This window comes from Balaenoptera ricei, chromosome 17 (assembly GCF_028023285.1).
Source record: "Balaenoptera ricei isolate mBalRic1 chromosome 17, mBalRic1.hap2, whole genome shotgun sequence".
NCBI lineage: Eukaryota > Metazoa > Chordata > Mammalia > Artiodactyla > Balaenopteridae > Balaenoptera > Balaenoptera ricei.
In genome coordinates this window covers 44,239,160-44,266,088 of record NC_082655.1, presented here as the reverse complement: position 1 = coordinate 44,266,088, position 26,929 = coordinate 44,239,160, and the positions used below count along the sequence as shown (strand labels likewise).

Here is a 26,929-nt window from a genome sequence, read left to right as displayed (position 1 = left end):
TCCCTATCCCACCCACCCCTCTAGGAGATCACAAAGCACCGAGCTGATCTCCCTGTCCTATGCGGCTGCTTCCCACTAGCTATCTATTTTACATTTGGTAGTGTATATATGTCCATGCCACTCTCTTACTTTGTCCCAGCTTACCATTCCCCCTCCCAGGATCCTCAAGTCCATTCCCTAGTAGATCTGCATCTTTATTCCCATCTTGCCCCTAGGTTCTTCTGAACTTTTTTTTTTCCCTCTCTTTTTAGATTCCATATATATGTGTTAGCATACGATATTTGTTTTCCTCTTTCTGACTTACTTCACTCTGTATGACAGTCTCTAGGTCCATCCACCTCACTACAGATAACTCAGTTTCATTCCTTTTTATGGCTGAGTAATATTCCATTGAATATATGTGCCACATCTTCTTTATCCATTCATCTGTTGATGGACACTTACATTGCTTCCATGTCCTGGCTATTGTAAATAGAGCTGCAATGAACATTTTGGTACATGACTCTTTTTGAATTATGGTTTTCTCAGGGTATATGCCCAGTAGTGGGATTGCTGGGTCGTATGGTACTTCTATTTTCAGTTTTTTAAGGAACCTCCATACTGTTCTCCATAGTGGCTGTATCAATTTACATTCCCACCAACAGTGCAAGAGGGTTCCCTTTTCTCCACACCCTCTCCAGCATTTATTGTTTGTAGATTTTTTTGATGATGGCCATTCTGACCAGTGTGAGATGATATCTCATTGTAGTTTTGATCTGCAATTCTCTAATGACTAATGATGTTGAGCATTCTTTCATGTGTTTGTTGGCAATCTGTATACCTTCTTTGGAGAAATGTCTATTTAGGTCTTCTGCCCATTTTTGGATTGGGTTGTTGTTTTTTTGATATTGAATTGCATGAGCTGCTTGTAAATTTTGGAGATTAATCCTTTGTCAGTTGCTTCATTGACAAACATTTTCTCCCATTCTGAGGGTTGTCTTTTCGTCTTGTTTATGGTTTCCTTTGATGTGCAAAAGCTTTTAAGTTTCATTAGGTCCCATTTGTTTATTTTTGTTTTTATTTCCATTACTCTAGGAGGTGGGTCAAAAAGGATCTTGCTGTGACTTATGTCATAGAGTGTTCTGCCTATGTTTTCCTCTAAGAGTTTGATGGTGTCTGGTCTTACATTTAGGTCTTTAATGAATTTTGAGTTTATTTTTGTGCATGGTGTTAGGGAGTATTCTAATTTCATTCTTTTACATGTAGCTGTTCAGTTTTCCCAGCACCACTTATTGAAGAGGCTGTCTTTTCTCCACTGTATATTCTTGCCTCCTTTATCAAAGATAAGGTGACCATATGTGTGTGGGTTTATCTCTGGGCTTTCTCTCCTGTTCCATTGATCTATATTTCTGTTTCTGTGCCAGTACCATACTGTCTTGATTATGGTAGCTTTGTAGTATAGACTGAACTCAGGGAGCCTAATTCCTCCAGCTTCGTTTTTCTTTCTCAAGATTGCTTTGGCTATTCAGTGTCTTTTGTGTTTCCATACAAATTGTGAAATTTTTTGTTCTAGTTCTGTGAAAAATGCCAGTGGTAGTTGGATAGGGATTACACAGAATCTGTAGATTGCTTTGGGTAGTAGAGTCATTTTCACAATGTTGATTCTTCCCATCCAAGAACATGGCATATCTCTCCATATATTTGTATCATCTTTAATTTCTTTCATCAGCATCTTATAATTTTCTGCATACAGGTCCTTTGTCTCCTTAGGTAGGTTTATTCCTAGATATTTTATTCTCATTGTTGCAGTGGTAAATGGGAGTGTTTTCTTAATTTCACTTTCAGATTTTTCATCATTAGTGTATAGGAATGCAAGAGATTTCTGTGCATTAATTTTGTATCCTGCTACTTTACCAAATTCATTGATTAGGTTTAGTAGTTTTCTGGTAGCATCTTTAGGATTCTCTATGTATAGTATCATGTCATCTGCAAACAGTGACAGCTTTACTTCTTGTTTTCCAATTTGGATTCTTTTTCTTTCTTTTTCTTCTCTGATTGCTATGGCTAAAACTTCCAAAACTATGTTAAATAATAGTGGTGAGAGTGGGCAACCTTGTCTTGTTCCTGATCTTAGGGGAAATGGTTTCACTTTTTCATCATTGAGGACAATGTTGGCTGTGGGTTTGTCATATATGGCCTTTATTATGTTAAGGAAAATTCCCTCTATGCCTAATTTCTGGAGGGTTTTTATCATAAATGGGTGTTGAATTTTGTCAAAAGCTTTCTCTGCATCTATTGAGATGATCATATGGTTTTTCTCTTCAGTTTGGTAATATGGTTTATCACGTTGATTGATTTGCATATATTGAAGAATCCTTGCATTCCTGGGATAAACCCCACTTGATCATAGTGTATGATCCTTTTAATATGCTGTTGGATTCTGTTTGCTAGTATTCTGTTGAGGATTTTTGCCTGTGTATTCATCAGTGATATTGGCCTGTAGTTTTCTTTCTTTGTGACATCTTTGTCTGGTTTTGGTATCAGAGTGATGGTGGCCTCATAGAATGATTTTGAGAGTATTCCTCCCTCTGCTATATTTTGGAAGAGTTTGAGAAGGATAGGTGTTAGCTCTTCTCTAAATGTTTGATAGAATTCACCTGTGAAGCCATGTGGTCCTGGGCTTTTGTTTGTTGGAAGATTTTTAATCACAGTTTCAATTTCAGTGCTTGTGATTGGTCTGTTCATATTTTCTATTTCTTCCTGGTTCAGGCTCAGCAGGTTGTGCATTTCTAAGAATCTGTCCATTTCTTCCAGGTTGTCCATTTTATTGGCATAGAGTTGCTTGTAGTAATCTCTCATGATCGTTTGTATTTCTGCAGTGTCAGTGGTTACTTCTCCTTTTTCATTTCTAATTCTATTGATTTGAGTCTTCTCCCTTTTTCTCTTGATGAGTCTGGCTAATGGTTTATCAACTTTATCCTCTCAAAGAACCAGCTTTTAGTATTATTGATCTTTGCTATTTTTTGCTTCATTTCTTTTTCATGTTTATCTGATCTGATCTTTATGATTTCTTTCCTTCTGTTAACTTTGGGGTTTTTTTTTTGTTCTTCTGTCTCTGATTGCTTTAGGTGTAAGGTTAGGTTGTTTATTTGAGATGTTTCTTGTTTCTTAAGGTAGGCTTGTATAGCTATAAACTTCCCTCTTAGACCTGCTTTCACTGCATCCCATAGGTTTTGGGTCATTGTGTTTTCATTTTCATTTGTTTCTAGGTATTTTTTGATTTCTTCTTTGATTTCTTCAGTGATCTCTTGGTTATTAAGTAGTGTGTTGTTTAGCCTCCATGTATTTGTATTTCTTACAATTTTGTTCCTCTAATTGATATCTAGTCTCATAGCATTGTGGTCACAAAAGATACTTGATATGATTTCAATTTTCCTAAGTTTACCAAGGCTTGATTTGTGACCAAAGATATGATCTATCCTGGAGAATGTTCCATGAGCACTTGAGAACAATGTGTATTCTGTTGTTTTTGGATGGAATGTCCTATAAATATTAATTACGTCTATCTTGTTTAGTATATCATTTAAAGCTTGTGTTTCCTTATTTATTTTCATTTTGGATGATCTGTCCATTGGTGAAAGTGGGGTGTTAAGGCCCTCTACTATGATCGTGTTACTGTCGATTTCCCCTTTTATGGCTGTTAGTATTTGCCTTATGTATTGTGGTGCTCCTATGTTTGGTGAATAAATATTTACCATTGTTTGTTATATCTTCGTCTTGGATTGTTCCCTTGATCATTATGTAGTGTCCTTCTTTGCCTCTTGTAATAGTGTTTGTTTTAAAGTCTATTTTGTCTGATATGAGAATTGCTATTCCACCTTTCTTTTGTTTTCCATTTGCATTGAATACCTTTTTCCGTCCCCTCAGTTTCAGTCTGTATGTGCTCCTAGGTCTGAAGTTGGTCTCTTGTAGACAGCATATGTACGGATTTTGTTTTTGTATCCATTCAGCCAGTCTATGTCTTTTGGTTGGAGCATTTAATCCATTTACATTTAAGGTAATTATCAATATGTATGTTCCTATTACCATTTTCTTAATTGTTTTGGGTTTATTATTGTAAGTCTTTCCCTTCTCTGTGTTTCCTGCCTAGAGAAGGTCCTTTAGCTTTTGTTATAAAGCTGGTTTGGTGGTGTTGAATTCTCTTAGCCTTTGCTTGTCTGTAAACTTCTTAATTTCTCCATCAAATCTGAATGTGACCCTTGCTGGGTAGAGTAATCTTCATTGTAGGTTTTTCTCCTTCATCACTTTAAATATGTAATGCCACTCCCTTCTGGCTTGCAGAGTTTCTGCTGAAAGATCAGCTGTTAACCTTATGGGGATTCCCTTATGTGTTATTTGTCATTTTTCCCTTGCTGCTTTTAATATTTTTTTCCATTTAATTTTTGATAGTTTGATTAATATGTGTCTTTGCGTGTTTCTCCTTGGATTTATCCTGTATGGGCTCTCTGTGCTTCCTGGACTTGATTAACTATTTCCTTTCCCATATTAGGGAAGTTTTCAACTATAATCTCTTCAAATATTTCCTCAGTCCCTTTCTTTTTCTCTTCTTCTTCTGGGATCCCTATAATTCGCATGTTAGTGCATTTAATGTTGTCCCAGAGTTCTCTGAGGCTGTTTTCAATTCTTTTCATTCTTTTTTCTTCATTCTGCTCTGCAGTAGTTATTTCCACTACTTTATCTTCCAGGTCACTTATCCGTTCTTCTGCCTCAGTTATTCTGCTATTGATCCCTTCTAGAGAAATTTTTATTTCATTTATTGTGTTGTTCATCACTGTTTGTTTGCTCTTTAGTTCTTCTAGGTCCTTGTTAAACGTTTCTTGTATTTTCTCCATTCTATTTCCAAGATTTTGGATCATCTTTACTATCATTATTCTGAATTCTTTTTCAGGTAGACTGCCTATTTCCTCTTCATTTGTTAGGTCTGGTGGGTTTTTGCCTTGCTCCTTCATCTGCTGTGTGTTTCTCTGTCTTCTCATTTTGCTTAACTTACTGTGTTTGGGGTCTCCTTTTCGCAGGCTGCAGGTTCGTAGTTCCCATTGTTTTTGGTGTCTGCCCCCAGTGGCTAAGGTTGGTTCAGTGGGTTTTGTAGGCTTCCTGGTGGATGGGACTGGTGCCTGTGTTCTGGTGGATGAGGCTGGATCTTGTCCTTCTGGTGAGTAGGTCCACGTCTGGTGGTGTGTTTTGGGGTGTCTGTGGCCTTATTATGATTTTTGGCAGCCTCTATGCTAATGGATGGGGTTGTGTTCCTGTCTTGCTAGTTGTTTGGCATGGCACGTCCTACACTGCAGCTTGCTGGTCGTTGAGTGGAGCTGGGTTTTGGCATTGAAATGGAGATCTCTGGGAGATTTTCTCCATTTGACATTACATGGAGCTGGGAGGTCTCTTGTGGACAAGTGCCCTGAACTTGGCTCTCCCACCTCAGTGGCACAGCCCTGATGCCTGGCTGGAGCACCAAGAGCTTGTACTCCACATGGCTCAGAATAAAAGGGAGAAAAAAAAGAAAGATGAAGATAAAATAAAATAAAATAAAGTAAAATAAAATAAAATAAAGTTATTAAAATAAAAAATAAGTATTAAGAAAAAAAAATTTTAAGAAAAAAAAACACCAAAAAACAGACGGCACCCTAGGTCAAATGGTAAAAGCAAAGCAATACAGACAAAAATCACACACAGAAGCATACACATACACACTCACAAAAAGAGAAAAAGGGGAAAAAATAATATATATATATCATTGCTCCCAAAGTCCACCTCCTCAATTTGGGATGATTCGTTGTCTATTCAACTATTCCACAGATGCACGGTACATCAAGTTGATTGTGGAGATTTAATCCGTTGCTCCTGAGGCTGCTGGGAGAAATTTCCCTTTCTCTTCTTTGTTAACACAGCTCCCAGGGTTCAGCTTTGGATTTGGACCCGCCTCTGCATGTAGGTCACCTGAGGGCATCTGTTCTTCGTTCAGACAGGACGGGGTTAAGGAAGCAGCTGATTCGGGACCTCTGGCTCACTCCTGCCGGGGGAGGGGAGGGGTACGGATGTGGCGCGAGCCTGCGGCGGCAGAGGCCAGTGTGACGTTGCACCAGCCTGAGGCCCACCGTGCATTCTCCCAGGGAAGTTGTCCCTGGATCACGGGACCCTGGCAGTGGCAGGCTGCACAGGCTTCCAGGAGGGGAGGTGTGGATAGTGGCCTGTGCTTGCACACAGGTTTCTTGGTGGCTGCAACAGCAGCCTTAGCATGTCATGCCCGTCTCTGGGGTCCCCACTGATAGCTGCAGCTCGTGCCCATCTCTGGAGCTCCTTTAAGCTGAGTTCTTAATCCCCTCTCCTCACGCACCAGGAAACAAAGAGGCAAGAAAAAGTCTCTTGCCTCATCGGCAGCTCCAGACTTTCCTGGACTCCCTCCCAGCTAGCTGTGGCACACTAGTCCCTTCAGCTGTGTTCACACAGCCAACCGCAGTCCTCTCCCTCGGATCCAACGGAACCCTGAGCCTCAGCTCCCAGCCCCCACCTGTCCCGGTGGGTAGGCAGACAAGCCTCTCGGGCTGGTGAGTGCTGGTCGGCACCGATCCTCTGTGCAGGAATCTCTCCACTTTGCCCTCCGCACCCCTGTTGCTACGCTCTCCTCTGTGTCTCCAAAGCTTCCCCCCTCCACCACCCACAGTCTCCGCCCAAGAATTGGCTTCTTAGTGTGTGGAAACCTTTCCTCCTTCACAGCTCCCTCCCACTGGCGCAGGTCCTGTCCCTATTGTTTTGTCTCTGTTTTTTCTGTTTTCTTTTGCCCTACCCAGGTACGTGGGGAGTTTCTTGCCTTTTGGGAGGTCTGAGGTCTTCTGGCAGCATTCAGGAGGTGTTCTGTAGGAGTTGTTCCACGTGTAGATGTATTTCTGATGTATTTGTGGGGAGGAAGGTGATCTCCACGTCTTACTCTTCCACCAACTTGAGGCTCCTTCATGTTATATCATTTATAAAATATCATAGTCAAGCTTCCTCTGCATACTTACACAAATTCGCAGGATAATTTATGATTATCTCATACACATGTGACATAGCTATTTTATTGTGAGCTGACATAAAAAGCATAAACGTGTAAATGTGTATTCATTCTGCTATTTCTCTATTACTTTTAAAAGTATTTAGACAAGGTAGTTCCTGGATAGACTGCCCATTAATTACTGGAGACAAAAGCTAAAGGGGTTCCTTTGTGAAAGGGCTGCTTTGTTCCTAGACATCTAGGGAAGTCCTTTATTAATTACACAAATTTTATTTAGTTTACCTCAGTAGATAAGAATTAAACAGGAATAAAATGATTATATCACTCTGGGGTTGTGGGGGAGAAAAGCACTAATGCAAGAACCCACTCTGTTTAATTACCCAGGATAGTTGCCCTTCACTGAGACATCAAGGGTATCAATGCTTTTTTGCACTGTAAGAGCAAAAGGTGACCTACGGAATTTATAAACCATATTATCTTTCTTGAATCTCTTTAAGTACATTTCCAAAGTATTGATGTTTATATGAAATACTCTAATTTCAAAGTGTGTGACAAATCAGCTGCTAAAAGGAGGGATGATTGCCAGCTCTCATAAGAAAGACATATTTCAATTTTATTTTATTTTATTTTGCTCTTTTCATGGCAGTGTAACTTCTTCCCAATCAGTTGTGGAGTAGTTTCATTCTGTTTATCAGGATAATGAAAGTCTCAACATTTCTTCTTTCAGGGAAAAGCGGCTGGAAAGAAATAAAATGAGCAATGTTTTCTTGTTCTTTTGTGAATTTTATAGAGACAGTAACTTGGCACAGACCCATGTTTCCAACATCTTACCCCTAAGGAGCTAGTTAGTGTAAAAAAAGAGAAAAAGAAAAAGAAAAAACCCACTTGGGCAAATGCAGGCACCAATTCCCCTCTCTCAAAAACTAGAGGAGAGAAAACAACCCATGTTTTATAGTGTATTACCTGCAAGTGCAGACGTGACTGTGGTAATCTCACTTTCGTTGCCCACAGACTGTAAAATATTTATGGAGACAATGTGATTTGGGTCAAGACATTAAATAAAGTAAAAGTTGCTTTATTCAATATGTGATGAACAGTATCCATGTTAAAAACCATTGGGAAAAGTGTTCAAATGAAAAAAATATGCTTAAAACAAATTAATCTGTTCAATGTTCATAAATGTTTTAAGAAATGCAGACAAATGAGTCTTGAAATCCATATTTATTGTATACAGTTGAAAAACTAATAGCATTTATTTAATCCAGAGGGGGAAGCAACTCAAAATTTGGCTTTTAATGGTCAACAGGAAATATTTTTCCTAAGAAATTACCAAAGTGTTTGTTGTCAACCAAGCTACAATAGGGTTATAACTCTTCTCTCGGCAAATAGCTAATGTTATTAGTCTAACATTGATTTATAAAGAATAGGTTCCTTCCAAACCTGCAGAAAATCTTAAGTCCTGACTAAAAACACTGTCTAGATTGAAAGAATGTGTGTGTGAGAAGTGCAAAGCCAAGTGTTGACTTGAGACTTGTGTATTGCTCCGTGGCTATTATGCAGCAAATTAGGTAATATATTCACTCAGGGATATTATCTGGTGCTGATTAGGGTCAAACTGTGGGGTCTTGCTCTGCTGGGTCATTCTCTAATCTGTATTCATGATGGAAAAAAAAAAAACTTCATAATTTAAACAGAGAAGTAAAACACAGCTACCTAGTTTAATGGTCTTTATGAAAGCTGCCCCTTGAAGCCTACGTTCTGGGTTAGTCAGTGAACTTAAGGTCAAGTTGATGGTGACAGTTTCACTCACTCACTCATTCAATGTTTGCTAATTATTTATAAATTCCTTCCTTGAGAAGAAACAGAGATATCCATTTTCACCAAAGCAAACTTCATATACGTATGAATCCAAATTCAGTCTCAAGCATTATGCAAATGAGTGTATGTTTTGCTTTCTTGTTTGTGTAAATGAAAGATGTGGAAAATCCTACATGACCCAGTTCAGGTAAGCTTGAGTCTAACTTCAAGGTAATATTAATAATAAAGCCAACATTTATTAATAGCCAACAAGATAATACATATTGGGCCTGTACTAATTGCCAGGCACTGTACTAGGTGCTTTCTTTAAGTTATCAAAGTGGTTTAAATAATTTTTAGGTTTGAGCGAATCATAAAATTTAATATAATATAACATGGCAAAGAAATCTGTTTGTTTTTTTCTGTTCTTTATGGGCATGAGGCTTTGTGAAGCATCACCAACTAATCATAGACATGATGCCTACCAGTGAGAGGGTTTCATGGAAGACTAAAAGAATATATGCAAAAATAGTGCTAAAGTTATTAAAATCATTACAGTTCAAAGGAAATTGAAATGTTAAATGCCAATAATTGTCCTTTTAGTGGTATATTTCCTTTGCATTCATATAGCCCTCTAGATTATGAAACAGACAAACTGAAAAACATTAGAATCTGAGGTTGGAAAATGAAGGGTTAAGTGACAGTGAATTTTTATATTCTACTTATAAAAATATTTCTTATCCCAAATGCTCCATGTGCTTATGGTTCTTCCAGATCAATTAAAACAGAAAGAACAAAAAATAAACTAATATGTTTAATTTTTTTTGGCAGTCTTTTTCTATTCCAGTGGTTGGTTCAGCCTGACACTTGCTTTTATACAACCTGTGAGATAATTGCGGTTTTAAAATTTTTAAATGGTTGGAAAAAAATTTAAGAAAAATAATACTTAATTACATGTGAAATTATAGAAAATTCAAAGTTAAGTATCTACAAATAAAGTTTTAGAGGAATACAGCCATGCTTATTCATGTACATATTATCTATTTTGATTTTGTGCTATAACAGCAGAGTTGTGTAGCAGCAACAGGGAATGTAAGGCACCAGAAGCCTAAAATATTTAGTAACAAGATAATTAAGAAAAAGTTGGCTATCTCTATTCTAACCCAATAAAATGATAGGCTCATTGCTAACTTGTACTAAGTCCAACTAGTTGTTTGAGACCCATCTTCAATGTGACACACCTGGTTGTCAAGAACTGCGAAGGGTTTGATATTTTACTCATAAACTTGAAAGTTTGCCTGACACATTTCATGAATGCAAGTAGAGGACATGAAACTCCTGGGTCAGGGACAAAAGACAGTTTACTACTCAGCATTAGCAGTAGCCAGAGTATCAGCATTTCTGAGCTGGTTTTCCCCAAAGGGTCAGATGATTACTGCATACAGGGTGGGTGGGTTGAATTGCAGGAAAAGAACTCTGAGCTTAAAGATCTGGAATCTTTCATACTTGATAGTAGGCATGCCTGCGTTTTGCTCCAGAAAAGGGTGTTATCTGTATCCTCCAAGGCCATTTACACTACAATCATCATTGAAAACAAAGGAACAATGGTAAGTCAGTGCATCACTTGCAAGACGTGAAGAAATACAAGAGAGTTATTCTGAATCATTTCCAACACTGATTATTTTTGTTACCTTTAGTTATGAAACCAAATAAATATTGCAAAACTGTTTAGGAAAATAGCTGAAAAATCAGAATTTACTTGAAAAATTTCAACAATGCAAATAATTTTAATTTTTATCTATAATTGTTAAAAGTCATTTAGATAGGTAACACAAAATGGGACATGGATTTTTTTTTATCAATTTGGGAATACACATTCAGGCCTGTATAGCTCAAAATCAAATCTCTCATTCTTTCAAATATGTAGTAAGCTGTACTGTTTACTTTATAGTGGAATTGTTTACCTTCTCTGTGGTTTGATTTTCAGAATGGAATTTTATTATTTGATAGAATTTAACAATCTTCTGAAATTGTGGTTTTAAAGATTACCCATGCTATTCTGTTTCCCTGTGGCTATTAGAATTCTCATGGAAATGTTTCATTCCCTTATCTCCAAAGTAGAAATTCATTGTTAGCTCACTGTTTACCAGCAGTCTGCAAGGGCACTAAACTATAGCCCTAGACTGGAATCCATGATCAGGGAAGTCAGGCTAGCAAGGAGGCTGCATCAGAATCATAAAATTACAGAAGAAACATCTTTCAAAAGTACAATGCACTCCTTCACAAACACTGGCTTCCTTCCAACAGTTTCTGTCTTAGAAGGTAAGTACTCAGAGAGGTAAATACTCAGAGAGGTAAATGATATTAAGGGTTTGACAAAACAGCTCTGGGAATCCAAGTCCATTTAAAGAAAGTAACGTATTATCTCCTAAATATGTTGAAAAATAATTTAATAATTTAAAATAATAGAATGTAGCTTTGCTAAACATGTTATCTTCTTGTTGTCTAAGGATCAGTTGTTCCTGAATGAGCCAGTTGGACAATACATTTTGTGTTCTTTTCCATTGGGCTGTCCAAAGACTCTAAAAGACTGACTGCTTTGGGATTTGCTTTTTTGAATAGACATCAGTAGGGTATAACCCCAAACTGTTTTATTTATACATATATTTTTTTCCCTCTTTGCCAGCATTTTCTTTTCCAGTTAATTATTACTAGAAGTAAATAAAACAATTTTTAAAACAAATTAGTCTCAATCACAAATAACATACTATCAAAATGTCCTTTTAAAATGGCTGTTTTACCTTATTTTTACTGAAAGTGAAAAAAAAAAAGAAATGTTACAAACTGAAACTGAAGTCAGGTAATTGGTGAGGCAAATATTTTTTTTTCTCATCACTGTTACTGATTGAAGGAAAGTTTTGAAATGCTTTAAATCACAAAGGCTTTAAGATATACTGAATTAAATTTTTGGATCACCTTGGTGACAGTGCTCTGAAAGGAATTTTACATCATCAGTCCCCCCAAATTTAGTGGTAGAAATAGCTTCTGATCAGTTCTTTGGAACACTGACAGGTGAGAAGTGAAAGTGAGAAGTCTGGGACACCATATTTAGGTAGTTTTTTAATCTTGAAGTTGAGGAATGTCATTTATACGTAATATCTTGTATTTTGTGGTAATGAGACTTTGGGGTAGGATTTTCCAGTTAAATACACTGACCTCCTCCAACTCCCAGAAATCCTGCTCCTGACAGATAGTGGAAGTTGGATGACTATAGCTTCATGTATTTCACCTTCCAAAAGATAGACACTATTCTTTTTGTTTCCTTCCAGATTTATTGAGATATAACTGACACATAGGACTGTATAAGTTTAAGGTGTACAGCTTGTAGCTGTATTTCATGTATTTAGCTTCATGTATTTCACCTTCCAAAAGATAGACACTATTCTTTTTGTTTCCTTCCAGATTTATTGAGATATAACTGACACATAAGACTGTATAAGTTTAAGGTGTACAGCATAATGATTTGATTCACATACATCATAAAATGATTACCACAATAAGTTTAGTGAACATTCATCATTTCATATAGATACAAAATTAAAGAAATAGAAATTTTTTTTCCTTGTGATGAGGACTCTCAGAATTTACTCTCTTAGCTTTCATTTATAATATATGGTAGTGTTAATTATATTTATCATATTGTACATTACATCCCTAGTACTTGTTTATCTTATAACTGGAACTTTGTACCATTTGAACTACCCTCTCCCCCACCCCCTCCTCTGGAAATCACAAATCTGATCTTTTTCCATGAGTTTATCTGTTTGTTTGTTTTTGAAGTGTAAGTGGCTTCTAACACTCTGATAGTTCCTTGAACACAATATAGTGATTCGATATTTCTATACATTTCAAAATGATCACCATGATAATTTAAGTTATCTGTCACCACAGAAGAATATTACATAGTTATTGACTATTTTCCCCACACTGTACATTTCATACCAGTCACTTATATTGTAGTAACTGGAAGTTTGTACCTCTTAATCTCCCTCACCTATTTCTCTCCTCCCCCAAACCTCCTCCCCTTTAATTATCACCTATTTGTTCTCTGTATATATGACTGTTTCCATTTGTTCATTTGTTTTGCTTTTTAGATTCCGCATATAAGTGAAAACATACAGTATTCTTCTTTATCTGGCTAACTTATTTCACTTAACATAATGCCTTTTAGGTCCATCCATATTATTACAAATGGCAAGATTTCATTCTTTTTTTATGGCTGAGTAATATTCCACTACATCCATCCATCCATCCATCTATCCATCTATCCATCTATCTATCTATCTATTTATCTATCATCTATCTATCTATCTATCTATCATCTATCTATCTATAATTTCCTTTATTCATTTATTAATTGATGGGCACTTAGGTTGCTTCAATATCTTGGCTATTGTAAATAATGCAGCAGTGAACATAAGGGTGCATATATCTTTTCAATTTTTCTTCCAATAAATATCTAGAAGTGGAATTGTTGGATTGTATGATGCTTCTATTTTTAATTTTTTGAGGAACCCATACTGTTTTCCATAATGGATGCTCCAACTTACAGTCACACCAACAGTGAACAAGGGTTCCCTTTTCTCCACATCCTCATCAACACTTCTTTTTTCTTGTCTTTTTTGATAATGGCCATCTTAACAGGTGTGAGGTGATATCTCATGGTGATTTTGATTTGCATTTCCCTGATGATTAATTATGTTGAACATCTTTTCATGTGCCTGTTGACCATTTATATGTCTTCTTTGGGAAAATGTCTATTCAGGTCCTCTGCCCATTTTTTAATCAGATTTTTTTTTTTTTTTGATGTTGAGTTGTATGAGTTCTTTGTATATTTTGGATATTAACCCCTTGTCAGGTATATTATTTGCAAATATCATTTTCCATTAGGTAGGCAAGATTTTCTTTCTGTTGATAAGTTTCTTTTGCGGTGCAAAATGTTTTTAGTTTGAGGTAGTCTCACCATTTTGCTTTTGTTTCCCTTGCCTGAGGAAACAGATCCAAAAAAATATTACTAAGACCAATGTCAAAGAGTGTACTGCATATGTTTTTTTCTAGGAGTTTTATGGTTTCAGGTATTAACTTAAAGTCTTTAATCCATTTTGAGTTTATTTTTGTGGTGTGAGAGAGTTGTCCAGTTTGGTTATTTTGCATGTAACTGTCCAGTTTTCCCAACACCATTTATTGAAGAGGTTATATTCTTCCCATTGTATATTCTTGCCTCCTTTGTCATAGATTAATTGCCTATGTAAATGTGTGTTCATTTCTGAACTATTCTGTTCTGCTCTGTATTCTGTTCCGTTGGTCTATGTGTCTGTTTTTGTGCCAGTACCACACTGTTTTGCTTCCTGTAGCTTTGTGGTATAGTTTGAAATCAGAGAGCATGATACCTCCAGGTTTGTTCTTCTTTTCAAGATTTTTTTTTTTTTTTTTTGGCTAGTTGGGGTCTTTTGTGTTTCTGTACAAATTTTAGAATTATTTGTTCTAGTTCTGTGAAAAATGCCATTGGCATTTTGATAGGGATTGCATTCAATCTGTAGATTGCCATGGGTAGTATGGTCATTTTAATAATATTGATTCTTGCAATCCATGAGCACAGTGTATCTTTTCATTTGTTTGTGTCATCTTAAATTTCTTTCCTCAATGTCTTTTAGTTTTCTGAGTACAGGTCTTTTACTTCCTTAGTTAGATTTATTACCAGGTATTTTATTCTTTTTGATGAGATTGTGAATGGGATTGTTTCCTTAACTTCTGTTTCTAATAGTTCATTGTTAGTGTATGGAAATGCAATAGATTTCTGTATATTAATTTTGTATCCTGCAAATTTACTGAATTCATTGATCAGTTCCAGTAGTTTTTTGGTGGCATCTTTAGGATTTTTTATGTATAATAATGCATCATCTGCAAACAGTGATAGTTTTACTTTTTCCTTTCCAATTTGGATTTCTTTTATTTATTTTTCTTGTCTGATTGCTGTGGCTAGGACTTCCAATACTCTTTTAAATAAAAGTGGTGAATGTGGGCATGCTTGTCTTGTTCCTGATCTTAGAGGAAATACTTTCAGCTTTTTACCACTGTGTATGATGTTAGCTGTAGGCTTGCCATACATGGCCTTTATTATGCTGAAGTATGTTCCCTCTATACCCCTTTTGTTGAGAGTTTTTAATCAAAAATGGATGTTGAACTTTGTCAAAAGCTTGTTCTGCATCTATTGAGATGATGATATGGGTTTTATTCTTCAATTTGTTAATGTGGTGTATCACATTGATAGATTTGCAGATATTGAAAAATCCTTGCATTCCTTGGTTAAATTCCACTTGATCATGGTATGTAATCCTTTTAGTGTATTTTTGGGTCCAGTTTGCTAATATTTTGTTGAGGATTTTTGCATCTATGTTCACCAGTGATATTGGTCTGTAATTTTCTTTTAGTGCTGTCTTCATCAGCATTGTGTACCAAGGTGACGCTGGCCTCATAGAATGAGTTGGGAAACCTTCCTTCCTCTACATTTTTTGGAATAGTTTGAGAAGGATAGGTGTCAACTCTCCTCTAAATGTTTGGTAGAATTCACCTGTGAAGTCTTCTGGTTCTGGACTTTTGTTTTTTGGGAATTTTAAATTACTGATTTGATTTAATTACTGATAATTATTCTCTTCATATTTTCTATGTCTTCCTTATTCAATCTTGGGAGATTGTACATTTCTAGGATTGGCCCATTTCTTCTAGGCCACTCATTTTATTGACGTATGATTGGTTGTAGTAGTCTCTTATGATCTTTTGTATTTCTTTGGTGTTGGTTGTAACTTCTCTTTCATTTTTGACTTTGTTGATATGGACCCTTTTTTTCTTGATGAGTCTGGCTAAAGTTTTATTAATTTTGTTTGTCTTTTCAAAGAACCAACTCTTAGTTTCATCAGTCTTTTCTTTTTTTAAAATTTTTTTAAGTCTCTACTTCATTTATTTCTGCTCTGATCTTTATGATTTCTTTCCTTCTATTAACTTTGGATTTTGTTTGTTCTTTTCCTAGTCCATTTAGGTGTAAGATTAGGTTGTTCATTTGAGAATTTTCATGTTTCCTGAGGTAAGCTTGTATTGCTGTAAATTCCCTCTTAGAACTGCTTTTAACGCTTCCTATAGATTTTGGATCATTTTGTTTGATTTTTATTTGTCTCCAGATAGTTTTGGATTTCTTCTTTGTTTTCTTCAGTAATGCATTTGTTGTTTAGTATCATATTGTTTAGTCTTCAAGTGTTTGTGTTTTTTGCAGTTTTGTTCTTGTGGTTGATTTCTAGTCTCATTGCATTTTGGTTAAGAAAGATGATTGATATAATTTCAGTATTCTTAAATTTACTGGGACTTGTTTTTTGGCCTACCATGTGATCCATCCCGGAGAATGTTCCTTGTATAATTGAAAAGAATGTATATTCTGCTGCTTTTGGATGGAGAGTTCTATATGTGTCTATTAAGTCTATCTTGTCTAACGTGTGTTTTAAGGTCAATGTTTCTGTGCTGATTTTATGTTTGGATGACTTGTTCATTGCTGTAAGTGGGGTGTTAAAGTTTCCTACTATTTTTGGGTTACTTTTAATTTTTCCCTTTATGTCTGTTAATATTTGCTTTATGTATTTAGATGGTCCTATGTTAGGTACATATATATTTACAATAATTATATTTTCTTCTTGGATTTGTCCCTTGATCATTATGTAATTTTCTTCTTTGTCTCTTGTTACAGTCTTTGTTTTAAAGTCTATTTTGTCTGATGTAAGTATTGCTATCCCATCTTTCTTTTCATTTCCATTTGCATAAAATATCTTTTTCCAACCCTTCACTTTTAGTCTGTGTTTTTCTTTAGATCATTAATGAGTCTCTTGTAAGCAGCATATATATGAGTGTTGTTTTCATATCTATTTCGCTACTCTATGTCTTTTGGTTGGAGCATTTAGTCCATTTATATTTAAAATAATTATTGATATGTATGTACTTATTGCCATTTCGTTAATTGTTTTTACTTTGTTTTTGTGGTTCTTTTATTTTCCTTTCTTCTTCTTTTGCTCTCTTCCCTGTGATTTGATGACATCCTTTAGTGATATGTTTGGATTTTTTTCTTGTGTGTGTGTGTGTGTGTGTGTGTGTGTATCTAGTATAGATTTTTGGCTTGTGGACACTAGGAGTTTATATATAGCAATCAGTATCTATATATATTTCTATATCTATATGGTTATTTTAAGTTGCTGATCTCTTAAGTTCAAACACATTTTAACAACCCTGTATTTTTACTCCCCACCCTACCAATTTACTGTTTGTGACATTAAATTTTACATCCTTTTGTTTTGTGTATCCCTTTACTACTTATTGTGGATATAAAAGATTTTACTACTTTTGTCTTTTAACCATCCTACTAGCTTTATAAGTTGATTGATCTACTACATTTACTGTATATTTCCCTTTAACAATGAGATTTTTCCTTTTATAATTTAATATTTCTAGTTTCAGCCTTTTCTTTTTAGTTTGGAGAAGTCACTTTAGCTTCTTGTAAAACTGCTTTGGTGGTGCTTTTAGCTTTTGCTTGTCTGTAAAACTTTTGATCTCTCCTTCAAATCTGAATAAAGCCTTGCCAAGTAGAATACCCTTGGTTGAAGGTTTTTTCTTTCTTTCATCACTTTAAGTATATTGTGCCACTCCCTTCTGTCCTGCAGAATTTCTACTGAAAAGTAAGCTGATAGCCCTTTATGAGTTCCCTTGTACACAATGTTGCATTCTCCTTGTTGTTTTTAATATTTTCTCTTTATCTTTAATTTTTGCCATTTTAATTATGATGTATATTGGTGTGGTTTTCTTTGGAAACCTGTTTGGGACTCTCTGTGCTTCCTGGACCTGGATGTCTGTTTTCTTTCCCTGGTTAGGAAAATTTTCAGCTATTATGCCTTTAAATATGTTTTCTGCCCCTTTCTCTCTCTCTTCTTCTTTTGGGACCCCTATAATGCCAATGTTAGTTCACTTGATGTCCTAGAACATCTCAAACTGCCCTCATTTTTTAAACTCTTTTTTTTCTTCTGTTCAGCTTAAGTGATTTCCATTACTCTGCTTTCTTGTTTGCTGATCTGTTCCTCTGTATCATCTAATCTACTGCTTCTTCCTTCTAGTGTATTTTTTATTTCAGTTATGTATTCTTCAGCTTTGATTTGTTCTTTGTTACATTTTCTAACTCTTTGTTAAAAACTTCTAACTTCTTTGTTCATCTAGTCTTCTCCCAAGTCCTTTGAACATCTTTATGATCATTACCTTAAACTCTTTACTGGGTAGATTGCTTCTCTACTTCACTTAGTTCTCCTTCTGGGGTTTTATCTTGTTCCTTCATTTGGAACACATTTCTCTGTTGCCTCATTTTGTCTTATTTGCTGTTTTTATTTCTGTGTATTTTTATGTAGGTTGGTTACATTTCTTGATCATGGAGGAGTGGTCTTATGTAAGAAATGTACTATGGGGCCCAGCAGCACCCTCACCTCTGATTATGAGAGCTATATGTTTTGGAGGTGCTCTTTATGTGGGCTGCATGTGTCCTTCTGCTGTGGCCAGGCCAACTCCTGTGAGCATGCTGATAGGTGTGGCTGGGCCCTGGTCCAATTGGTTGTCAGACCTTGCCTTGTGTGGTGACTGCCTGCTGCTGGTGGGTGGGGCTGGGTCCTGGCACTAATAAGTTTGAGGAAGGATTTCAAAATGGCACTTAACATCATTAGTGTTCCTGTGGTGGGATGAGCTTCTCAACATGGCTGCTGCCAGCATGTATGTCCCCAGGGTGAGCTTTAATTGCCTCCTGCCTCACTGGGAGGCTCTGAAGGATCACCAAGTGGGTATGTCCCAGGTTCCTTTCAGATTACTGCTGCCCTGGGTCTCACAGTGTGTGAGATTTTATGCATTCCTTTTAAGAGAGGCGTTTCTATTATCCATAGACCTGTGGCTCTCCCAAATGTAAGTTACACTGGCCTTCAATGCCAAATATTCTGAGGGTTCCTCTTCCTGGTGCCAGACCCCCTGGCTGGGGAGACTTATGTGGAGCTTGGATCCCTTGCTCCTTGGGGAGAACCACTTCAATTGTAATTATCCTCCCTTTTGTGGGTTGCCTACCCAGAAGTATGGGTCTTAACTATATGTGTCTCCGTCCCTCCTACCTGTTTTATTGTGGTTCCTTCTTTATATCTTTAGCTGTAGAAGATCTTTTCTGATAGTATTCAGGTTGTTCTCATGGATAGTTTCTCTGTAAATACTTACAATCTTGGTTTGCCTGTGGGAGGAGGCGGGCTCAGAGTCTTCCTTTACCGCTACTATGGCCACTCACTAAGAACAGAAGCTATTCTACCTGGAGCTTGCTGACAGCATCTGAAAATTCTTTGTCACATATTTTATTGGAGGGAAGTCATGTTGAAGTCAGTAGTAACATGGAGAGAGTCTCAGCAATTTATGGAATCAAAGTTGTTTGGTTTTGATATTCATTTTTGCTTGGGTTCTAAATAGTACACATTATTTCCACCCAGAAGACATTATACTGGTATATCATGATATATGGCAGCTTAACCATTCCAAATGGATTCTATTCTAGCCTTAAAAATTCTATTATTTGAAGTTTTAAAATGACTTACAGTTTTAGTTTTCAGTTCCACATTGAGAATTCTAAGATGAACAGTGATTTAAAAAATATTTAAAGTCTACAGATACACAGACAATATTTTCTTAATAAAACATGAGTTGGTGGATTTTTTTCCCCATTCTTAGCTAATTTTTCAAGACAAATCACTCTACCTTTGAAACTGTATGCTCATACCCACCAGGTTAAAATAAGGCAAAAGATGATTAATTAAGACCCTTTAGCTTAGTTTGCAGAAAAATAGGAAAACTACAGATGAGAAAACAGCTGCTGACATCTTCCTTTGACTGAACATCACTCAGATGTATTTAAGGACTAGAATGATCAGTGAATTTTAGATGTCATGGGCTGAAAATTTACTGCCTTAAACACATGGACCCCCCTGAATTTACACATACAACCCATGAAGAGACTTGAAAGACAGTTGCACCTGCTCAGAAGACTCTTAACACTTCTCTTTACCCTCCTACCAATCATTTCTTCGTCCCAACACCCTCTTATTCCCTCCTCCCACAATAAATATCCCACACAAAAGCTGATTGGGGAGACAGAACTGAGCCTTGCCTTCTGTCTCTTTGCTTGGCCACTCTACTTTAAAGCCTTTTCTCTCTGCAAAAGGCCGTTGCGTTGGTATTTGGACTTTCCATTGAACAGTGTGAAACGAGCCCACTTGCTCAGTTACACCATCCAAGAAGTAGCTAAAACTGTATGTTTATCTTCAGAATACTCGAATGCTAGGGATTTGACATAGAAATGTTTGAGAAAAGCAAAGACAAAGGCATAAATGTAGGAAATAATAGGACATATTCATCCAAGGAGTTTAGTATGATTGGAGCATAAAGTCTGTGAGAGAGAAATAAGACTTGAAAGGTAGCCAGAGGTAATAGCTTGAATCATTTTAGGTTGAGAAGTGATTTGATCACTTTTAAGTTTTAGGAAGCTTAAACATGCTGCTGTTGTGTGAACGACAGATTGGAAGGGTGCTAAGCAGATGAACTGGAAGCTAATTGGGAATGATTTGTAATAACTATGGCATGAGTCAAGGTAGCACCAGTTAAAACAGACTGTGGAGCTTCATATGAAGGTACTTAGGAGATAGAATGAATGGGTTCCATAACTGATTAGATGTGGGTGTAATAGAGAAGGACTAAGATGAATCCCAGGACAACTAATTGTACAGAAGTTCCATTAACAGATATGGAGGACACCAGAGGATAATCAATTTGAAGGGAAGATTATGTTATACTTTGTCTGTGGAGCATCAGAGTATAGACGTCCAGGCTGAAAAATAAAATGGAATTGAGGCAGTGTCAGTGAGTTCTGCTGCAGTAACAAACATCCATAAAACAGTGACTTAAAAACAACAGTTTTATTTTCTGCTGATGTTACATATCTCTCTAACGCTTACTTAAAGACATCAGATAAAGGAGACTTTATCAATTGGAAAGTGACTGGTCCTTGAATAGGAGAGAACTTTGTATCAATAAAATTGCACACTGTCTTTTAGAGACTTCTGCCTGGAAGTCACACATGTCTCTTCTGGTTAAAGTTATACTGGCCAAAGAAAGTCACACAGGCATGTGTAACTTCAAAGGAGTAGGAAAGCACAATCTTACTCATATATATGCCTAGAAGAAAAGAGCAGAACCAGAACATTGATGGACAGTAACATAAATTGGGAACCATCAATAATAAATGCTGTTTGAAGGTATTATAGTAGATAAAATCAGCTCAGGGATTATATATATTTTGAAAGTAAAAGAAAGCTAAGAACAGAATCCTGGGGTATGCCAACATTTAAGTATAAGAATTCTTAATAAAGATGACTATAAAAGGAGACATCAGAGATCTGGGTGAAGAATCCACTACAAAAATTTTGGTAAAACCATCAACTAGAATTGACAAAGCAATTTCACATACAATATCATTTTAAAATCCCCATTAAGTATTTTGAGACTCTAGGAAGTTGAGTAATTAGGTTTGTTCTATGGAGTTGAACCTATTATGCCTTCCAATATTATCCACGTGACTGACTCTTTCGGAGACTATGGAAAGTAGGTAATCATTAGTAGGACAATGAAGCTTTTATTTTTTCCAAAAAAATATTAAAAAGGAGGCTTAACAGAGGTGAGAATGCATCGCAAATCCTGTGTCCTAGGAGAAAAAACACCTAGTAAATAAAGAAATATGCACAAGAAAGTGACCAGTGCAGGGCAGAGTCTTGGCTGTCACTTCATCGGTATATGGATAGGTTTTACAACGGTGGTAACCTTTCATTACTGTTTCCTTAAGATAACTTCCCAGAAGTGGAATTGTAAGGTCAAAGAATTGCATACTTTTAATACACATGAAATCTCATGTCTATGAAGCCTCCAGAAAAATTATATCCCTCTATGCTTGAGTCACCTGGGTTTAGGAGTGCTTATTCTTGAATTGTTGTAATGTAATTGTTTACATTTTTCGAACTATAAATAATGTTAGATAATGTTTTGTATAACATTTTACTTTTCATTTCTATTGAGGTATGACATTTATATATATGCTTTTATTCATCTGTATTTCTTTTTTTAATTAATGAAATTGCCTGTCATATTCTTCTCTGATTTTCTTTTGGGTTTCCATCTTTTTTTCTCATTGATTTTTTTTCCTTCCAGTTTTATTGAGATATAATTGATGTACAGTACTGTATAAGTTTAAGGTGCACAGCATAATGTTTTGACTTACATACATCATGAAATGATTACCACAGTAAGTTTAGTGAGCATGTATCATCTTATACAGATACAACATTAAAGAAATCGAAAAAAAAAATTTTTGCCTTGTGATGAGAATGCTTATGATTTACCCTCAACAACTTTCATGTATAACACACAGCAGTGTTCATTACATTTATCATGTTGAACATTTTTTCTTGCTGATTTTTAAAAGCTTTGATAAATATGTAGAATATGTGTCAAATATATACATATAAAAACTGCCTGTATGTCCAAAAATAGGGTATTTTAAAATTTAATTTTGGTATAAATTTTCATACATTTACTCAAAATATGTTGAACCCACAGGTTTCCGAATATTCAGATAGAAGTTGGGGATAGCACAGTGAATAAAACAGACATGACCCTGTCCTCATTGATTTCATGACCAAGAAAGGTAGATAGACAAGAAGCAACTAAGCCAATAAGTGTTTATTATTGTGACAAGTGCTAAGAGAGAAATGTGATGATGAAAATAACTGTAGGTTGAAGGACACTTCTTTAGATAGTATCACCAAGAAAACTTTTTATGAGTTGATGATATTTAAAATCAGACCTGTTGGATGAGCAGTGGCATACAGTCAGCATTCCAGGTTGAGAGAACACCCTGTACAATGGCTCTGTGGGGAAGAGACATTTTAAAAAGACCCGTGTGGCTGGAGTGTGTCGCATGAAGGGGAGGAACCAAGGAATAAGGCTGGATGAGTGGCAAGAGTGGATTACCCAGGGCTTACAGGCCATGCTGAGTTGATTGGATTGTATTCCAAAGCAGTGAGGAAGTGATTGAAATGTTTTACAAAGGAAATAACATGATTTTATTTCCATTTTAAGACAATCACTCTGGTTGATCTGTATAGAATAATAGAAGGGCGAAGAATAAATTTAGCATGTGTGTGTATCTATTATAGAATGTTGTATCAGTTAACTATTGCTGCCTAATAAGCTACCCCCAAATCTATTTGCTTAAAACAACCACCTCTCAAAGTCTATAAAGAGGTCTGAAGGGAAATTCTGTTGACTTGGATCTGTTTGCTACAAATGTGCTGCAGTCCACTGGCCTAAGCAAGTCACATGGCCAAGCCGAGGGTCAGTGTGTGAAGGTACAAGAACAAGAATGAACACAGGATGCCATGAAAAATTTGGACCATATATTCAATCAATTTAACCCAAATTTCTGTAAGTGAAAAGGTACACTATACTGATAACAATTATATATAAAACTATATGTGTAATGTAATATTTTAAAGAAAAAAGCTACTTGAAAGATATACAGTTGATCATTGAACAACACAGGGCTCCAACTTTCCTTGAAGTTGAAAATCCGTGTATAACTTTATAAGCCCTTCATATCCATGTTTTTGAATCCTCAGATTCATCCACCATGGATCCTATAGTATTTTAGAACTTATTTAGTGAAAGAAATCTGCGTGTAAGTGGATCTGTGCAGTTCAAACCTGTGTTGTTCAAGGGTCAACTGTATAGTGTATTGATATGTTAACTGTGATTATCTCTGGGTAGTGGGATGTAAGGTGGTTTGCGTACTTTATTTTTCTGTATTTGAAAAATTTTCTGCATAGAGTTTGTAGTAATTTTATAATAAAATGCTATTTCAGAATTCTAGACAAAATCTTTGTTTTATCATAGAGAATGGAGATGAGGGAATAAAGAAGAAGAAAAGAGAGGAATTGAGTTTATTTGTCACAATAATCTCAGAGGTCAACCTGTATCCTGATCACATCCTAGCTCCCTAATCTGTCAAATAAAGCTAGCTAACTGTAGGTATTGTTTTATTATGTCAGCTTCTCATTTCTTCTAGGTAACCCTAGAAGAACCTGCTCAACAAATATTTTCCTTGCAGAGCAAAAGAAGTCCCAACCATTCATGTCATCTTCTACCTCTCTCTGGCAGGACCACAGTTCTGTTATTTTCTGATTTAAGTGTAACAAAACAACTCTTGGATGGATGCATCATGGGTAGTATCAACATAGAATTTTCCACTATTTATGAATCTATTTATTGATTGTTTTGTTTTGATTGCATTGTTTTGTTATTGATTGCATTGTTTTGTTCTCAAGTTCACCTGTGCTTCACCCACTAGTGTCTGGAAATGACATTTCATGTGAGGGGAGGCTGGTCAGTATATAGTGAGAAGAGTATGGTCTCTGGGGTAAGAAGGTCTGTATTTGAACTATTTGACCACATGGACAACTCATTTTATCTCTGAGGTGTCAGTATCCTTATTCGGAAAAAAAGGGATAAAAGAATAATAATACCATCTACATATGGCTACCCAGAGAAACAAAAGTGATACCATATGTAAAAGTCCTTTTTAAACTGTTAATGCTTTCAAAATGCTTAGTCTCTTTTGGTACCATCTATTACTTGAATTAAACATAGACTTTTTTGTTGTCCTCTTTTGAAAGTCAAAGAGCTCTGAGAGGAATAAGATCTTATGATAAATGCACCTACATAATAATAAAGTCTTACTGTCAGAGAAGAAAAAATAAATGTGCCATAACACATTGAGTTCAAAAGTTGAGGAGAGAAATGGTTGAGTCAAATTTTAAGTGTTTTAAAGTTTGCCTAAGACTGACATCCATTTTCTTGATCAAAAACTTGAGGTGTTGAGGAGAGCATGTTCAATAAAAGCATTTATTATTATCAATGGATTTTAAATTGCTTTCAAGAAAATTGTTCTTGATCAAATTTGTCTTGCCTTGTAGTTTAAAAAATGTAACTATAGCAGCTGCATAGCACAGGGAGATCAGCTCAGTGCTTTGTGACCACCTAGAGGGGTGGGATAGGGAGGATGGAAGGGAGACGCAAGAGGGAGGAGATATGGAGATATATGTATATGTATAGCTGATTCATTTTGTTATAAAGCAGAAACTAACACACCATTGTAAAGCAATTATACTCCAATAAAGATGTTTTAAAAATGTAAATATCATGCAAATCAAAGCTACAATGAGATATCATCTCACACCGGTCAGAATGGCCATCATCAAAAAATCTACAAACAATAAATGCTGGAGAGGGTGTGGAGGAAAGGGAACACTCTTGCACTGTTGGTGGGAATGTAAATTGATACAGCCACTATGGAGAACAGTATGGAGGTTCCTTAAAAAACTACAAATAGAACTACCCTACGACCCAGCAATCCCACTACTGGGCATATACCCTGAGAAAACCATAGGTCAAAAAGAGTCATGTACCAAAATGTTCATTGCAGCTCTATTTACAATAGCCAGGACATGGAAGCAACCAAATGTCCATCGACAGATGAATGGATAAAGAAGATGTGGCACATATATACAATGGAATATTACTCAGCCATAAAAAGAAATGAAATGGAGGTATTTGTAATGAGGTGGATGGAGTTAGAGTCTGTCATACAGAGTGAAGTAAGTCAGAAAGAGAAAAACAAATACAGTATGCTAACACATATATACGGAATCTAAGGGAAAAAAAAAAAAAAAAAGGCCATGAAGAACCTAGTGGCAAGACGGGAATAAAGACACAGACCTACTAGAGAATGGACTTGAGGATATGGGGAGGGGGTGGGGTGGGATGTGACAGGGTAAAAGAGTGTCATGGACATATATACGCTACCAAATGTAAAATAGATAACTAGTGGGAAGCAGCCGCATAGCACAGGGAGATCAGCTCGTGCTTTGTGACCACCTAGAGGGGTGGGATGGGGAGGGTGGGAGGGAGGGAGATGCAAGAGGAAAGAGAAAAGGAACATATTGTATATGTATAACTGATTCACTTTGTTATAAAGCAGAAGCTAACACACCATTGTAAGGCAATTATACTTCAATAAAGATGTTTAAAAAAATGTAAATATCAATGGGTTTAGCAACAAATAATCTTTATAAAATAGATACTATTAAGTATATTTGAAGGCAGTTAAGTCAAACAAGAACATTCTGTATTTTGACCTTGTTCTAGGCATAAAGGAAACTCCAGGAGCCCTGCTATTCCTATCAGTTCAGATGAAGTGATTGATTTCTTTTTAGTTGAAATGAAAGCTTGTTTTAAATATTTTGAAAATTGTCCAGACAATCATAACTTTCAAGCTGTCAGAGAAAGCAGAACTGTGACAAGAAAAATAGTACTGAATTCAGTTGTCCTATCATATGTAACTGCGTGCACTTTTGTTGTCATGAGGCAGAAGGGAGAACAGAAGTAATATTGATGATCAAATATGTGAACTGCTGATCAAAACCCAAATGAAAACTTCTTGGTTGAAGTTGCAGAAAGGTAGATCTTTGGCAAAAATTAACTCTCCATATGGGAAGTTCACTACTGAACACCTCCTGCACTAAATGAATGTAGTGTCAACACACTGTTCCTGGTCACTTGGTATCCACTGAGCTCTCTTTTTGGCCTTGTTATTTATGAGCTTTGTGACCTAGGTTCAGCATTAAATTTCTGAAAAACTCATTTTCCTCTTTTGCAAAATTTACTTTATGCCATTACAAAAATACACTTTATTTAGTGTCTATACACCAGGCAAATGGCATACATTATATCTTTTCATTCTCAAAACAGTACTACGAGTGAAACTGAGGCAAAATAGAAAATAAACAACTTGCCCAAGATCACATAGCTGGTAGGTGGAGCAATCTTAATCTAAATCTA

At 36.1% G+C, this 26,929-nt stretch overlaps 1 pseudogene; it reads left to right on the top strand.

The window, feature by feature from the left end:
- Window positions 1-9,021: 9,021 nt before the first annotated feature.
- The window catches only part of LOC132351728 (ATP synthase F(0) complex subunit B1, mitochondrial-like), a 32,208-nt pseudogene continuing 14,300 nt past the window's right edge, over window positions 9,022-26,929 (top strand).